Source organism: Neovison vison, chromosome 11 (assembly GCF_020171115.1).
Source record: "Neovison vison isolate M4711 chromosome 11, ASM_NN_V1, whole genome shotgun sequence".
NCBI lineage: Eukaryota > Metazoa > Chordata > Mammalia > Carnivora > Mustelidae > Neogale > Neogale vison.
In genome coordinates, this window is record NC_058101.1 from 133,541,047 (window position 1) to 133,557,788 (window position 16,742).

At 38.9% G+C, this 16,742-nt stretch overlaps 1 protein-coding gene and 1 long non-coding RNA gene across 5 annotated transcripts in view; one reads left to right on the forward strand and one right to left on the reverse strand.

Moving 5' to 3' along the window:
* Nucleotides 1-16,742, reverse strand: part of MARCHF1 (membrane associated ring-CH-type finger 1) — a 338,074-nt gene that overhangs the window by 38,626 nt on the left and 282,706 nt on the right. The window lies entirely within an intron of this gene.
* LOC122889543 overlaps nucleotides 13,487-16,742 on the forward strand; it is a 60,592-nt gene continuing 57,336 nt past the window's right edge. For both annotated transcript variants that reach the window (XR_006380940.1, XR_006380941.1), the window contains exon 1: nucleotides 13,487-13,652. This is a non-coding gene — a long non-coding RNA (uncharacterized LOC122889543). The remainder of the gene's footprint in view (nucleotides 13,653-16,742) is intronic.

Genomic DNA, 16,742 nt, shown 5'->3' on the forward strand with positions numbered 1-16,742 from the left:
TTTACAATGTGAGTAATACGTTATTAAGAATCATGCTGATGCAGACAGAAGTGTAAATTACCAGATGGGAAACTATCCAAATGCAAAGACACTAGTAGCATCAGAAGCCAGGCAAACACAGATGTTGTAAAGAAGCAGGGGAAACAGGGAGAGTCGGGGTAGGAGCAGGGGGATCCGAGTGGGAGGTGAGGAGCACGACGTGCCAGTCAGGTCAACCAGGCAAGAAGTCACATGCCCAGAGAGGCTCTGGAATGAAATTTCTGAGTCTGTTCCGAGACAGACTCTGGGGTCAGGTCCACCTGGATCAGAGCCATGGGCAGGAAGTCTCCGCTGTCTGATGTGGGGCAAGTGACCTATCTCCTTAAGCTCCAGTTTTCTCATGGGTAGAATTGGGATGATGAAATCATCTCTTATATAGGGTATTTGTTAGAATCATAGAAAAAAACATCCACACATAGTTAGCATTAGTAAACCCTCGAGTAAGCCAGGGGTCCCTAACTGGTTTATGAAACGAAGCTCCATATGCTTCTTAGGCCCATCGTAGTCTCAAAAATATTACTAGTTTTTGAATTCCTTGAAACATAACAAACTCAGTTTGCCTTCGTCCCCACAACTCTGTTTGGTTTGCAGCCCTCTTACTTGACTCATTTATATTACGGGCTTGCTGCCTGTGGGCTACTGAATTTGTGACCCTTGAAGTATTAGCATCAGTAACCAAAGATTTTTAGAGACAGAAGCCATAAGGTAAAAAAAACAGACATCCTGTGTTTTCTGAATCTTCAAGAGCTGTGGCTCTTAGGGGTGACTCAAGGAGTCTCAAGGACCACTGAGTACTAAAAGATGCTCAGAGGGAACAATCTAGAAGACCCAAGTTACTGTACTGATGTGTTGGTATGAAAACTGGTATGTGAGAATATCAATATTACAGGTATAAGTAGACTAAAAAATGTGGCCAGTAAATCCAAAGTCACTTAAATATTTCTATAAAGGATATTAGCTGTATTACATTCAAACTTATCAGAATTACAATGTTCTCTTTTCATTGAATGTATATTATATATTAAATGTATATCTACATATACAGGAATTTTATTTTATATGAAACATTTTTTTTCTTATAAACCTTTTCCTGATCTCTCACTGTTTCCTCTCAAGGAGTTCACGAGAGGTGAGGTTTCCTTTAAGTTTCGAGCAAGGTATTTGTAGTTTCAGGGGAAAAAAAAATAATTGCTGCTGTGTAAAATCGTCCACTAGAGGGTGCAATGATATCACATATGAAGATGACTTGGGCAGGGCCAAAAAAGAAAGAAAGAAAGAAAGAAACGGACAAGTTAAGTCTGTCTAGAGGGGAGAGGTGGTACTTCTCTCACACATGGGCATTGGAGTTGATATGGTAACAGTTAAAATGGCAAATTCTGAGGCTCTGTCCCAGATCCATATGGGGGGGGGGAGACTTAGGAATCTGCATTCTTTAATAATCACTCCAACTGATTTTTCTGTATGCTGAAGTTTGAGGATTACTTCTCTGAGGAAAGAAAAATTTAGGAAAACACTTTAGAGAGAAACTGTAGTTCCTAGTATCCTTTCACAAGAGTGAAAATATTTCCACCTCCCTATTATCCCCCCACCCTCAAATAACTCACCTAAATCTGGGTTGATTATTATGGTCACATAAGAAGACAAATTCCTTACAGACTTAATAGATGCACTTAAAATTTATTTAAAGTTATTCCACCAATACTCAGTTGTCTGTTTCCTCTTGAAGTTCATGGTGAAAATATCCTATCATACACCGTGGAAGAGATGGCAGTATATTACCGCTCCCAAGCACGCTGAGCTGACAGAGATCTATGGTGCTGGGTCAGTGGGGAGTGTTCATTATGGGCTGTGACTTCATACAGAAAACAAAGGGAATAACTGGAACACATTCCCTAAAAAAGCCTGGTTCTTTTCTACACTTTTAAGACCTAGCCTAGGACTCATTGAATTGCCACTGCCATCTATGAGGTTATTCCTCAGAAGAAATAAACACTCCCCCAAAATATGCATTTCTCATGTTTATTTCTTTTGTGTCTCCCTTCTTTCCTCCTCAGTGACTATCCATAGCTCACGTGGGTCTACATAGGCCACTGCTTACTCTTTGTAGCTAGGATGATCATAGCCTTGCAGTTTAGGAGAATGTACCTGTGCACGAAGCAGAACCATAGAGATAGGGAATGTTAGAAGACTTTTAAGAAGACTCAGCTTTAACCCCTCATTTTCTACATGGAGACACTGAGGCCCAGAGAACTGAGTTGATTTGCCCAGAGTAATACAGTAAGTTATATGTAGTTTATTTGTTTTCCAAGCTCTATTGAGTAGTGGATCTTTTCAATCAGGAACATCATAATGTATCAGATATTTTCTAGGTGTGAACAAGATAACCCAAATCCCTGCTTTTGTGAAGTTTACATTAGTGTCATAATTGTGGAGTTTATGTATTAGAACGGGCACTGTATGATTGTGATTTTGTGATTTCATGAATGCGTCTATCTTTCTCCCAACTGTCTTCGTGTGTGTGTGTGTGTGTGAGAGAGAGAGAGAGAATGAGAGAGAGAAAGACAATGAGAGAGAGGGAGAGGGAGTGTATGTAGTTATCTCTCTAAAATAGTCCTTAGGGTGGCAGTAAAGAAAAAGAGTTTTTTCCACAGAGTCTCGATGTACAATGTCAATTCTACTGACAGATCCTTGTCAATACTTATTCTGAGGCCCCTACTTCTATGCTGCTTTAACAGTAGGGTCACATCTGAACATTGTATATAATGTGATTGGGTTGAGTTTTTCTTGGTCATGGTGGTGTTTTACTCTCACATAAACTTTTGAAATAAATCTCATAAATAAATATATATTCTACTCCAGTTTAAATGGCAGACAATGAAGCTTTAATCTCTAACTACTGATTCCTATTTTAGATATAATGACACAAGGATAATACAAATAAAATCAGTTTTACCAGTACTTTGACATCAAGCACAATTCGTTTTTCCATACATTACCTTTAAACTTGTTTTGGCATTTTAGAGACAAAGCTTTTGCTGAGAGTTTTGTCCTAAAACTGAAGCCTTTTTATTAAATAATGGAGTTCTTTGGGGTTTCTAGGGGTATATAAATTTTCTTAAATTGATGTAAAATGTTGCATTTACTTTTTCTGGTGAGAGGTTCATACTTTTCATTGATTTCTCAGAGAGGTCTGAGACACCTTCCAGATTAAGAGCTCTTGCTTTAAACTGCTCTCTCTTTAACTGATTTAATAGTAACATATACACTTCTTACAAAATAAGGAAGCACAGTACCAGGAAGGGCGGGAAGTGCATATAATTAATCTCCACAGGCTAGAAATGAAACTTAGGGTTAGAGGATGTGACATGTTTGGAAAACCGCAACTGGCCAGTTTCCTCATTTGCAGCACTTAGAAGGGATTCCAACTCTCAAATGCTGTCTCTCAGCCTACTGGGGGTGGGAGACAATGTGAAAAGCTCATTACTGTTTACATGTGAATGTTCAACTGTGTTCCCCTATTTTGTCATATAGGAAGGCAACTGTGTCCCATCCTGCCATCCCTAAATCTCGTGTTCTTCCGTTTAAGAAGTTGCTTTCAATCAAGGAAAGCTTCTGGGTAGCCAAGCATTTTATGTCAGTTTAGAGGACACCAAAAACAAATTGTTCAGGACCTCCGGGACCCCTTGCCAAGAGATCTATTTTGAATAAGGATCCCTTATGTCTGGTTGCTCTCTGTGTGGAAGTTCTTGAGACACAAGTGATACTTGTTCACATTCTAGAACAGATTCCATTTTTTTTCCTAGAGTTTAAGAGTGAAAAGTGAATACGAGAGGAATTCTTATTCAAAAGTTCTTATTTAATAGCCTCTCATTCTCTCCCCTCGCTACCCCCAGCTATCTCTTTAGAAGTCTAATAAAAATGGGTTGGCCTTGTTTCTTTCTCCATGTCCTTCATTCCCAGTCATTAAAATTCTGATAACACACCTTTTTCCACAGCAGATTCAGTTGTCAATTTCAATAATGGCACTGAATCCCTGCAAAGGGATAGAAATCAAATAGTAAGCCAATCTAATAGTATTCTACTAATTTGTTCTCATAAAAAGCAAGAGGCGAAGGTCAGTTATCCTACATTGAAAATGGAGCAGGGATGTTGAATAATTCCTCCTTAAACATTCTCTCCCCCTTATTAAATATCCCCTTTCTATTAAAGATCATAAAATGCTTCCGACGCTTGAGCTGAGCATGACAAATGGGAAAGAGGGGAAGGTGAACTTCGGGTTATGTGAAAATTTACAGGGTTCTGTGGGATAAAGATTCATCTGAGGAAACTGCAAAGAGTCAGAGCAGGAAGAAGAGGTGAGAGGGGGGGAGGCGGGACGGGGGATGAAGAGCCTTGGGTATCGACCCAAAGCAGGGAGTTTGGAGCCCAAGATCGACACGGATTAATGGATGGGGACAAGTAGAAAATGTTCTTCCCAGATATCCTCCATGGAATTTGTTCAAAAGAAATTATGCCTGGTTGAAGTGAAAACCAAGACCACAGGAATGCAAGTGTGGGCTGATATCTTTGAGTGAGACGGCAGAGAGCTTGTCTGTCCTTCTGAGGAGATGGGGAGAAGGAGGGCTTACGTGTGTTGGGGGGTAGCTGAGAGGAAGTGGATGCCTCCGACTCCATGGCGGGATTGCTGTCCTGCTGCTGGACTCCCCAAATGGTGAACTAAGTGAATTGGGGACAAAATCCACTAAGTGACTGATCTTTGATTCACACAAACAGAGGTGGGACAGCCTGGATGGACAAAGTGTGTAGAAACAGAAAAGATGTTACAGGTGTTTGCAGAAAGCAGGTTCAAGACGTGGATGGGCATTAAGGAGGGCACGTGACGTGATGAGCACTGGGTGCTATAGGTAATTAATCAATCACTGAACACTACATCAAAAACTAATGATGTACTGTATATTGGCTAATTGAACCTAATAAAAAGATAAATAAATAAATTAAAAAAAAAAAAGATTGGATTGTCCCAGGCCATAGATATGAGGTATGGTCCAAGTTTAAGCAATCTCCAAGGAGAAAGAAAGGAGTTTAGGGTTTAAGGCTAAAGGCTTACCAGGGTTTTTAAAGGCTGTTCTCATAGCTGTATGGAGGATAAACTGGAGAGAGGGTGACTGACTAGTAGTTTCTGCTACTAGGTTTTCCCTCCAAGAGAGGGAAAGAACTGATGTCTTAACAATGGGTCTTATTATTATTATTTTTTAAAGATTTTATTCATTTGACAGAGAGAGACAAAGCAAGAGAGGGAACACAAGCAGAGGGAATGGGAGAAGGAGAAGCAGGCTTCCCATCGAGCAGGGAGCCTGACAGGGGATCCGAGGACCCTGGGATCGTGACCTGATTGAGCTGAAAACAGACGCTTAACGACTGAGCCACCCAGGCACCACAACAGTAGGTCTTCTCAAATATAGCTTCTACTTTGGAGAACACTGATACTCTCAAGTGTAAACTCCCTTAACTTCCTGTATTTAGACCAAAACCGTATTTATAACTGCATCACACCCTTTTTACTTCCTTCCCTCTTATTGAAGAGGACAAAATGTCCCTCTGCTGTCCAAATTAGTCATTCCCCATGACTCCGGACCCTTTGATTGTATCTTTTCATTTATTTTTAATTTCTCTGTCTATAATATGTAACCGCCTTCGCTTCCACATGAACACTTGCTTGCATGTTTCTCCCAGTTCTTTCTTTACAGTAGCTCATTGCTTTTATTAATTGCATGTTCATTATAGAAAATTGGTAAAACCCAGAAAAGTAAATCAAAATCACTGGTAATCTCATCTTCAATGTGTCTCTTTAATCTTTTCTTCTTTATGTGCAAGTGAAATATAGGAATATGTAAACATTCAGACCATTTTAAAATGGAAATTTAATTAATATATATTTTATTTCTTGGAAGCCCCAACAGAATGGAGGTGGACTGATGTCAGGAAAGTATGAAGGCAGGTTTCCTCTCTGCTAAGAAGAGGTCAAAGGATCGAGGGAGGAGGAAAAACATACCCAGGCTGGGAGCCTGATGACAACAGGTGTCATGTACACGCTGTTCTCACTCTCAGGGGGATCTTAGAGAATATGTCTAGAGAGGACAACTCTGGGAGACATTGCTGAGATGGAATCCATGCAGGGTCCGAGTCACCTCTCTACGACCCCCCATCTTTAACTTTAAAACCTCTGACTGTCTGCACTTGTACTCCGTCCCATCGGTGGAGCCCAGGAGGACAGGATTTTACCTCCATCCATTGCTTCACACAGTGACTACTAAAAAGGAGTGTCCCCTCCTGTGCCACAGCATTTCTCTGCATTTTCTCCCATCTGCAAAGCAGATGCAGACATTCCCTTTGTCAGGGTTCCAGAATATTTGCACATAGAGGATGGGGGGTGGTCAGCCTTGGACATCTAGTGGGGTGGTAATGGGGAGGCTTCTACCCTATAATTAGTTGGGAGAAGCAAGAATTAAACGACTGTGAGCCACCAAACCCCAACACTGTTTTGTTTACACAATTTTAAAAAGAGACTTCGAGATATAATGGAATATATGGATAATAAATGGATATATATGTATACTGCATATATTTAAAGTGTAAAATCTGGTAATTTTTGACATATATTACACATGTGGGGGACTATCACCACAGGTGATGTGAATATATGAGGATTATGAACATAAACAAAAATATGATTATAGCTGTCATTCCTCAAAGTTTCCTCTTATCCTTTTGTAATTTCTACCACCCACCTCTTCTCCTGCACCTTCTCCAGGCAACTAGTGATAGGCATTTTTGTCATTTTGTCATAGATTATATGCATTTTCTAGAGTTTTATATAAATGTAATTATAATAATATGTGATCTTTTTTGTCTGGCCTTTTTCATTCAGCTTATTATTATTTTTTTAGATTATTTATTTATTTATTTGACACAGAGAGAGAGAGACATCGAGAGAGGGTACACAAGCAGGGGTAGTGGGAAAGGGAAAGGCAGGCTTCCCCGCCAAGCAGGGAGCCTGATGTGGGGCTCAACCCCAGGACCCTGGGATCATGAACTGAGCAGAAGGCAGACGCTTAGTGACTGAGCCACCAGGTGCCCCAGCGTAACTATTTTGACATTCGCACCTATTGTATCATGTATCAATAGTCATTCCTTTTATTGCTGATAGTGTTCTATTGTATGCTACACTACAATTCGTTTATTTGTTCACTTGATGAACATCTGTGCTGTATCCAGTTTTGGGACTACTGAATGTTCAAGTCTTTGTAAAAACATACATTTTTATTTCTACCAGATGAATACCTGGGGGTGAAATTGCTAGATTATATTGTAGGTATATGTTTAATTATTTAAGATGCTGCCAGACTTCTGTCCTAAGTGGTTATATCATTTTATACTTCCGCCAGCAGTGAGTGAGGGTTCAAGTTCCTTTAGAGCCTTCCCAACTTTTGGTATGACCAGCCTGCTTAACTTCAACCATTCTAAGAGGTGTATAGTGATATCACTGGGGGTTTTAATTTGCATTTCTCTAATGACTAATGATGTTGAACATCTTTTATGTTTTCATTTGCCATCTGTGTAACTTTTTTGATGAAGTGTTTATTGAAATGTCCTGTCCATTTTAATTTGTTGGGTTGTTTGATTTTTTTACTGTTGAGATTTCAGAGTTCTTTATGTAAGTGAAACACAAGTCCCTTATCAGCTAAATTTTCCAGAAATATTTTTTCCCAAAATGTGGCTTGACATTTTATCGTCTTAACAATGACTTTGAATAATAGATGTTTTTAATTTTGACAAAGTCCATGATAGCAATTTGTTCATTTATGAATTTTTTTGTGTCATATCTAAATATCTTTGCCTAATCCAAAGGTTTGCTCCTGTGTCTTCTTCTAGAAGTGTTACTGTTTTAAGTTTCACATTTATAGGTTAAAGTTTAGTTAATTTTAAATATAGAGAGAGTTGTAGATCAGATTTTTTTTACATTTATTAAATAGGTCATCCTTTCCTTATTGAATTGCTTTTGCATCTTTGTTAAAACAATTATTTGAATATATATGTGTGGGTCTGTTTCTGGACTCTATTCTGGTCCATTGATTTGTCAGTCTTGATGAATATGACTACATATTTCTGCTGTTTTATAATATGTCTTTAAATAAGGCAGTGTTAGTCCTTCAAATATATCATTTAAAAATTTTTTTTTTTAATTTTTAGAAAGAGAGAGAGAACACATGCAGGGGAATAGCAGAAGGAGCAGCCTCCCTGCTGAATAGGGAGCCCGATGTGTGGTTAGATCCCAAGACCCTGGAATCATGACCTGAGACAAAGGCAGATGCTCAACCGACTGAGCCACCCAGGCCCCTAATTTTGTCCTTTTAAAAAGTTGATTTGGCTATCCTACTTTCTTTGCATTTCAATGTGAATTTTATATTTAGTTTGACAACTTATTTTTTAAAAGCCTGCTTGGATTATTTTTAAATTAGGATTGTGTTAAATCTATAAATCAATTTGGGGTGAGGGAGAATTGTCCCCAATACTGAGCCTCCCAATCCGTGAGTAAACTAGATCTCTCCATTTATGTTGGTCTTTAATTTCTCTCAGTAGTGTTTTGTTGGTTTCATTGTATGGTATTCTGTTTCTTTTATCAGATCTATCCCTAAGTATTTAACAATTTTAGTGCTATTGTAAATGATGTTTTTAACAATCTAATTTATTCTCTTTTATTTTTAAAAAATATTTTATTTATTTATTTGACAGAGAGATCACAAGTAGGCAGAGAGGCAGGCAGAGAGAGTGGGGGAAGCAGGCTCCCTGCTGAGCAGAGAGCCCGATGCGGGGCTCGATCCCAGGACCCTGAGATCATGACCTGAGCCGAAGGCAGAGGCTTAACCCACTGAGCCACCCAGGCACCCCTTAACAATCTAATTTAAAAGTTTGTTATTACTATATGGAAATAGAATTGATTTTTATATATTGATATTGTGCCCTGTAATCTTGCTAAATTCAGTTAGTAGTCTAAAAGGTTTTTGGAGATTCCATTTTATTTTCTACATAGATAAATAAAAATGTCACCTGTGGACAAATACAGTTTCCAATTTGAATTTTTTTCCTTGTTTTATTACCCTCGTTAGAGCCTTCAATACACTGTTGAATAAATTTTACTTTTCTTTTTCTGACTTATTTCACTTAGCTTGACACACTCTAGCTCCATACACATCATTGCAAATGGCAAGATTTCATTCTTTTTTATGGCTCAGTAATATTATATATATATATATATATATATATATATATATATATAATGGAATATTACTCTCAGGAAAAAAAAATGCCTATGATTTCCTTCATATGTGAAATTTAAGAAACAAAAAAAATGGGCAGTGGTGGGGGGGTAGCCAGAGAGAGACAAACCAAGAAATAGACTCAACTATGGAGAACAAATTGATGGTTACCAGAGGTTAGGGGGGTGGGGAGATAGTAAATGGATGGTGGGGACTGAGGAGGGCATTTGCTGTGATGAGCACCAGGTATTTTATGGAAGTGTCAGATCACTATATTGTACACTTGAAACTGATATTACACTGCATGAAACTAAGTGGAATTTAAGTTAAAGAATTTAAAAAAGTTTTCTTTTAAATTAAAAAGAGACACTACACTATTATACTTCAATGAAAAGTTTTTAAAATGAAACAATATACCATGAATGTCCCTGCATTTCATTTTTAATGGCTGCATATATGCTATCACATAGCTCAACTGAAGTCTCTGGAACCGGCTCACTATTAGAAATTTTGATTGTTTTGGGTGGAGTATCTAAATATTTCTACCTATCCCAAAGTCCTGCAGATTTTTTTCTTCTGGAAGTATTATTGTTTTAGGTTTTACATTTGTTTGTTCACTGTTATAGCTAATACTGTGCCAAGAATTCATGTAGCAAAATGTTGTGCATATCCATGATTACTTCGTGAAGGCCAATTTTTAGAAATAACGTTTGATGGAGACATTGTATGACATATTTAAGACTTCCGGTATGTGTCAAATTTGCCCTCTGGGGAAATTATCTCACTATGAGCATGTTTTAAATGCCAATTTAAGAGGATAAAATTAATATTAGTCTGTTCAAGTGTTCATATTTTGAATTGCATATAAGATGGAATTGTGTGTGTGTGTGTGTGTGTGTTTATGTGTGTGTGTGTGTTTATGGACCATTTGTATTTCTTTTTGTACTTCTTTTTCCCATATTTATTTTTTCTATTGGCTGTTTATATTTTTTACTTTATATGTTTATTTCCAGTGGAAAAACAACTTGTTCTTTGCTTCTCTGCTCCACCAAAGCTGGTGACTTGCTTACTGCTTCATGGGCAACATTTTAGAAAGCATATTCTACCTTTCTCTGAATGTCAACTCTTTTTCAACTTTTGTAAATTCTTCAACCCTCTGAAATACAGCTTTTGAAAATGTTACTCGGCTGAAATTTTTGGCTTTTGCCCAAATGAATGAGCACCTCCTAACTGTAGGTTGACTCTGAGTGTCGTCGGCGGCATCTGACACTGTCTGACTCTTCCAGCTTCCGTGAAGCCCTTGGTCTCAAGAGTGTCATCCTTAACTGGTCTTTTGGCTCTTTCTGGCAGCTGCTGTTCAGCATTCTCTGCCAGCTCCTCTTGACCACCTGCTCTACCTCTCGGTCCCCGGGGCTCCGTCATCATCCATGTTCTCATCACACCTTCTCACTCTTCACTGACTCATCTGAGTCGGAGGCTTCCACTAGCAGAGACATCCCGATGACGTCCACCCACACTTCTTCCCAGATTCAACCTCTCTCAGACTCACTCTTTTACTTGTGGCTGGTTCACAGGCATCTCAAGTTCATGTGTCCTGACTGGATTTCTTATGTTATTTCTCCAGATTTGTGCATCCGCATGTATACTCTTCCCTGGTTAATCATGAAGCCCTTCACCCAATCACTCAAGGCAGAAAGCTTCAGAGACATCACAGACTGTTTCCTACACCTTATCTCATAGCGTCAGCTCTAGTAGCTCCATAACCAAACCCTATCAAGTTCCTCCCTCTCCATCTCCTCAGTACTGCTTTACTTGAATCCATATTGTCTTCTAGCTTGCCTCTTGTGCCTGGCTCACCCACAGGGGCAATTCATTCTTCACACATCGCTGCAGAGAGATCTTTCAAAAGTACACAGATGTTAATTCATTATATAATACCCTTACATGGGAAATGCCCTTCTGGATAAAGTTGAAATTCTTTATCAAAGCATCTGATATAACCTAGCACTTGCTTTCTAAAGATTTTTTTTTTCATGTATTTGAGAGAGAGAAAGAGAGAGAGAGAGAGAGAGAGAGTGTGTGTGTGTGTGTGTGCAGGGGGAGAGGCAGAGGGAGAAAAAGAAACCTGCTGAGTCAGAAGCCCTACAGGACAGGGGCCTGGATCCCACAACCCCAAGATCACAACCCTGAACTGAAACTAAGAGGCAGAGATTCAGCCGACTGAACCTCCCAGGCCCCCCAACCTGGCACTTACTTTCTGTTTAACTTCATTTAATATCGTCTTAACAATAATATTAATACCTTTACATTGTTAATTTAATTCTCAAAACCTCTCTATGATGGACATTCAATTATTATTTCCACTGTAGATGAGGATGAGAGGTTGAGAAATTTACCAATGGTTTTCCTTTCTGGCAAAGCCAGCTATTCTCAATTTGTGTGAATTATTCATCTTGTGTGCATTTAACTGTACTGTTTTCTTGCATAGAATGTCCTCAACTATTAGTATCTCACAGTGAGATCTAGTCACCACTCATTACCAATTTCAGCTCCCTCCATACCTGGGAAACATTTCCTAACAATCCAGGCAGACGTGATCACTCTCTATTCTAAACCACAGAGGTACTGTAGGAAAATGCTTAAAACCCCTGACTTGGGCATAACATTGATTTAAAACTGAATCCCAGCTTTACTGAGTAAAATGGAAACTTTAGTTGATTTATCCTCTCAAAGCCCCAGTTTTCTCACCTGTGACATCATGATAAGAACACCTATTTCGGGTGCCTTGCTAGCTCAGTCAGTTAAGTTTCTGCCTTAGGCTTGGATCATGATCCCAGGGTCCCGGGATCGAGCCACATGCCGGACTCCCCACTCAGTGGGAAGCCTGTTTCTTCTTCTCCCTCTGCCTGCCACTCCCTCTGCTTGTGTTCTCTCTCTCTCTCTCTCTCTCTGTGTGTGTGTCAAATAAACAAATAAAATCTTAAAGAAAAAAAAAAGAACCCCTATTTCATGTTTCTTGGGGGGGTTAAATGAGGTTGGGTACAGCAAAGCACGTAGCACAATTCCTGGTACCAGTAAGCAACCAGGAAATTCTGGCTGATTATTGTGGTCATTAATGTAATGCATCTTAGGGTATAATTAATGTAAATGATGTGCACCTTTATCAAATTTACTTAATGGTAACCCAGGAGGAAAAATGTCCCTAGGGCCTCAGTAATCTGATAGTCTATGTATTTGTTAAAATATTTATATTTATATACTATAAATTATTTAATTTACCACAGTTCTCTCTCTGCTTTGGCTGCTAATCCTTTTGGAAACAAATGACTCTTCCCATCTAACTAGCATACAGGACCTATGGTTTGCATCTTCTTTATGTTTGCCTTGTGATTTTACTTCACTCACTTCTTTTTCCTACAACCTCCTTAACTGTTGGCTTTCTTTTTTGGCACGTATTTCTATAAGCAGGCTCAAATCCTTTGTGCATTGTGACGGAGTGCTAATAATTTCTGAGGGATAGAACAGAAGAGGGCTGAGCTAAGTAACCTAAAAGGCTTTGTAGATTGACGTTTGAATGCCTCATCTGTCAAATCACAATAATGGAAAGAAAATAAAGTCAATTCTTCAACATGGCTATGATAATTTGTACTATTTTATATGGATAAAATTCTTCAGTTTATTGAAATAAGAATGGCAGCTGAAAGAAGCGGAGGTATGTTTTATCTATTAAACGTGCAACATGAAAATGCTCTGAGCCATTAAAGCCCATAAAGAAACTTCATTTAAAGCCATATATTTGTGTTCTGAAACCTTTGGGAATCATGAAATGAAACACGGCTACCTTTTATGCAATAGACTTTTGAACAAAAGTGTAAGGAGCAGGAAGTCTTATAAATGTTTGAAAAACTAACCAGAAACCCAGACCAACAAGTACTGAGTGTTTAAGAATTACTTTCAACCACTGCGTAAGTTAAATGTAGCCTGTGAGTTGTATTGCCAAGATTGGGTTAAAAATGAAGTCTTTAAATTTTAAACCTCAGAAAGAATCCAATTTTCTTGTTAATAGTGAACTAGTAAAGGGAGTAAAATGATCCTTACTGTCCTTTCATTGGGATTTTCTTTTAAACCAACCAAACAGCTCAGATCTCTGGGGGGACACTTTCCCTCATGAGGTCAGTTTCTGAGTTCCTGGATGATGCTGGCTTAGCTTCTCAGAGTGTTGTGGAGTTATCCCAATCCCGTGGAAGAACTTTCAAAACTGGGCCTTGACTCAACAAGGGAGAAAATACACAACAGGTGGGTGATACTAACATCAGAAAATACTTTGTCTTTTAAGTGATTTAATTTCACAAACCATGAAAAAGCTGTTGATTGCAACCAATTTACATAGAAATTAGTCAAAATATGTCAACATTGTTAGTAGAGCTTCAAAAATCTAAATGCTTGTAGCAAAAAACCTCACATGTCCTGGAAATGCAGAGAGAGGACACAAATGCTATGAGATTATTTTAACTTTAATGCTTTAATACACACATTATCCCTCAAGTCAAATTCTTTGACTGTAATGATGTGATATCTTCTAAAAAGTAATAGCTTTGTGCATACAGGGGATGTGTTTGACCCTGTGTATTATAAAAGATGATTATGATTTAAGGTTTGCAACACTGGAAATGGTTTTCTAGTGGAGAGAAAACATGAAGTGGGTTGCCTTGACAACATGGGCTGGTTGCATCAAGAAATCCATGGCAATTCAGGACCTGGTATTTCAGGATTGCAAACCATCTACCAAATTATGTTAAAAGAAAACTAATCTACTACCTAAGGCAGTGTTACCTGACCTATGAAATACTGGTTCTCACTTTTATCATGAACCTTGTTAAAAAGCAGATGAAAAATCTAGGTGGGCAAGACATTCAGCCAGAAAAGCAGGAAAAAAGCAGCACGTGCAAGGGTTCTTTCTATTCAAGAGTCTGCCCTGTCTCCTCTAGACCACCCCGCCCCCAACAGAAGTCCAGGAGTTCCTGCGTGTTCTCTGAAAGTCTATTCTGCTAAGGAAAAAAAAAAAAAGTCTCTTGTCCTGTTTCTTTTGATTTCCGCACCGGTCTCCCACAGAGCTCCTCCAGAAGGGGGCATATAACCTGCCATATTGCATAGTCTTAAATAAAGAGCAAAATACATATAACTGCAACAAAGTTAGTTATTAGCTAATAGAAAACAAAACCTGTTAACATACGTGCCCTTTAGTCCAATTATCTTGGCAGACTGAGGAGAGATTTATCTGTAAATCATCAAGCCTCTAAGACAAAGCCTCTTTTAAAAACCTACACTATTGAACAAGCTTGTTTCCTTCCCCCCCAGCAAGCACCACTTTGTGGCACTGTTCTAATGACACAATTTGGATACTCTGCTTCTAAAAAATCAGCATAAGGTGATTTTGAAGGAGGAGTTTGGATTTTCCTTTAATAAATGAGTTTTTGTTTAGAGGTAAGCAGAGCTATGCTTTTCTTTGACTTCAACTGCAGTTTGGATTTTATTTTCAGTAGAGTCTCATTCATCTGATATTAGAGATGGGCCGTGAGTGAAGAAGACAGACTGTGTGGCTGGGCTGCTCTTTCTTTTTGTGTGTCCTGCCTCTAAGATCATGGAAGGGATTTGGGACCCAAGAGACATGTATTAGGAGCAGAGGAGCTGCCTCCGTAATAATTAAGCTGAGAAACACTAGCCCCAGCTCCCATGAGCTTGGATAGTATGAATGGGTAGACAGGGACAGCCCCAACATATGCAAGGCCAAGCACAGTGTGCCACTGAGCATGAAGGCTAAGAACAAACAAAGGTCTTGTCCAAATGGCACGTATTTTCTTTCTCCAGGGTAACAGACAGGAAACTTAACAGATAAGTCATCAGCTACATTAAAGTCCAAGGTTACTCGTGAGGCTCTGTGTCCCTGGGATGCAAAATCCAACATTCCAAACTAATGAATAAGGATGCCAAAAGATGCACAAACACATTGCTTTTTGCGTAAATCTCTAGAAGTGACAAATGTATAAGAATAGCGTCAGCCGTGGCTCACTGACTAGATTCCAGGTAGCAAGTTGGACATATTATTTGGGCAGTGTGCCAAAGACACAGTCATGGACAGCTTCTGATTCAACTGTAAACATTAGACTTTCTCAGTCAAGATCAGAGTATCAACAGATGGATGGATAACGAAGATGTGGTCCATACATACAATAGAATATTACTCAGCCATCAGAAAGGATGAACCCACCATTTGCATCAACATGGATGGAGCTGGAGGGGATTATGCTAAGTGAAATAAGTCAAGTAAAGAAAGACAATTATCATACGATCTCAGTCGGATGGGGAACATAAGGAATAGTGCAGAGGATCACAGGGGAAGCGAGGGAAAACTGAATGGAAAGAAATCAGAGAGGGAGACAAACCACGAGAGACTCTGGACTCTGGGAAACAAACTGAGGGCTGTGGAAGGGATGGCAGTGCGGGGACGGGGTAACTGGGTAATGGGTATTAAGGCGGGCACGTGTGGTGATGACCACTGGATGTTATAGGCAACTAGTGAATCATTGAACACTACATCAAAAACTAATGCTGTACCATATGTTGGCTAACTGAACAACATTGTCATCCTCATCACCATCATCATGAGAAAGAGATAAGAATATCAAAATCCAAGCAGTACGAAGCCATAACTTGCCTTCTTAAGCCAAGTCCTTTAACCTTTTAACCAGCTGACACGGTAATCTGCACACCTTCCATGCAAACACTTACAAGATCACAGGACAGCAGGAATTTTGTCCAAGAAGACAGAACTCATCTTTCTCCAATGACTTCAGTTCTCATAACAAGTGGGCCATCTGGCCTTTGATTTACTTGTGTGATCACACATAGGTCATTCTTACATGGAGGCTATTTGACTGACAGATGTGAGTCTATCTTGCGGTCACATTGAAGAAAACATCTCTTTTAGAGAAGACAGTAGACACATCTAAATAAAACCTGCATTTGGTGAAAAGCAACAAATATGACACAGAAGGAAATCTTCCATTCTGGTCCTTATTTTACACAGATGTGTATTTTTGAATAAGATGCCCAATAATCTTTGGGTCTTGTGTTTTTTTCCTTGTAAAACAAAATGTTATATTTGGTGGTTTCCAATCTTTCTTCTGTAGAGGCCAAAGATTTATTAGAGTTTCAGGAACTATCAGAGGTTAAAGGGGAATGAAGAGCAGGAAGGATTCTGGGTCTCCCTTTTATTCCTTTTCTCAGTGGTCTAATCAGAGTATTTTGGCTTTTACCTCTTTGTTATTTAGTCTTTATTTAACACTTTAAAACAAACTTTTAATTTTGGAATAATTACAGATTTAT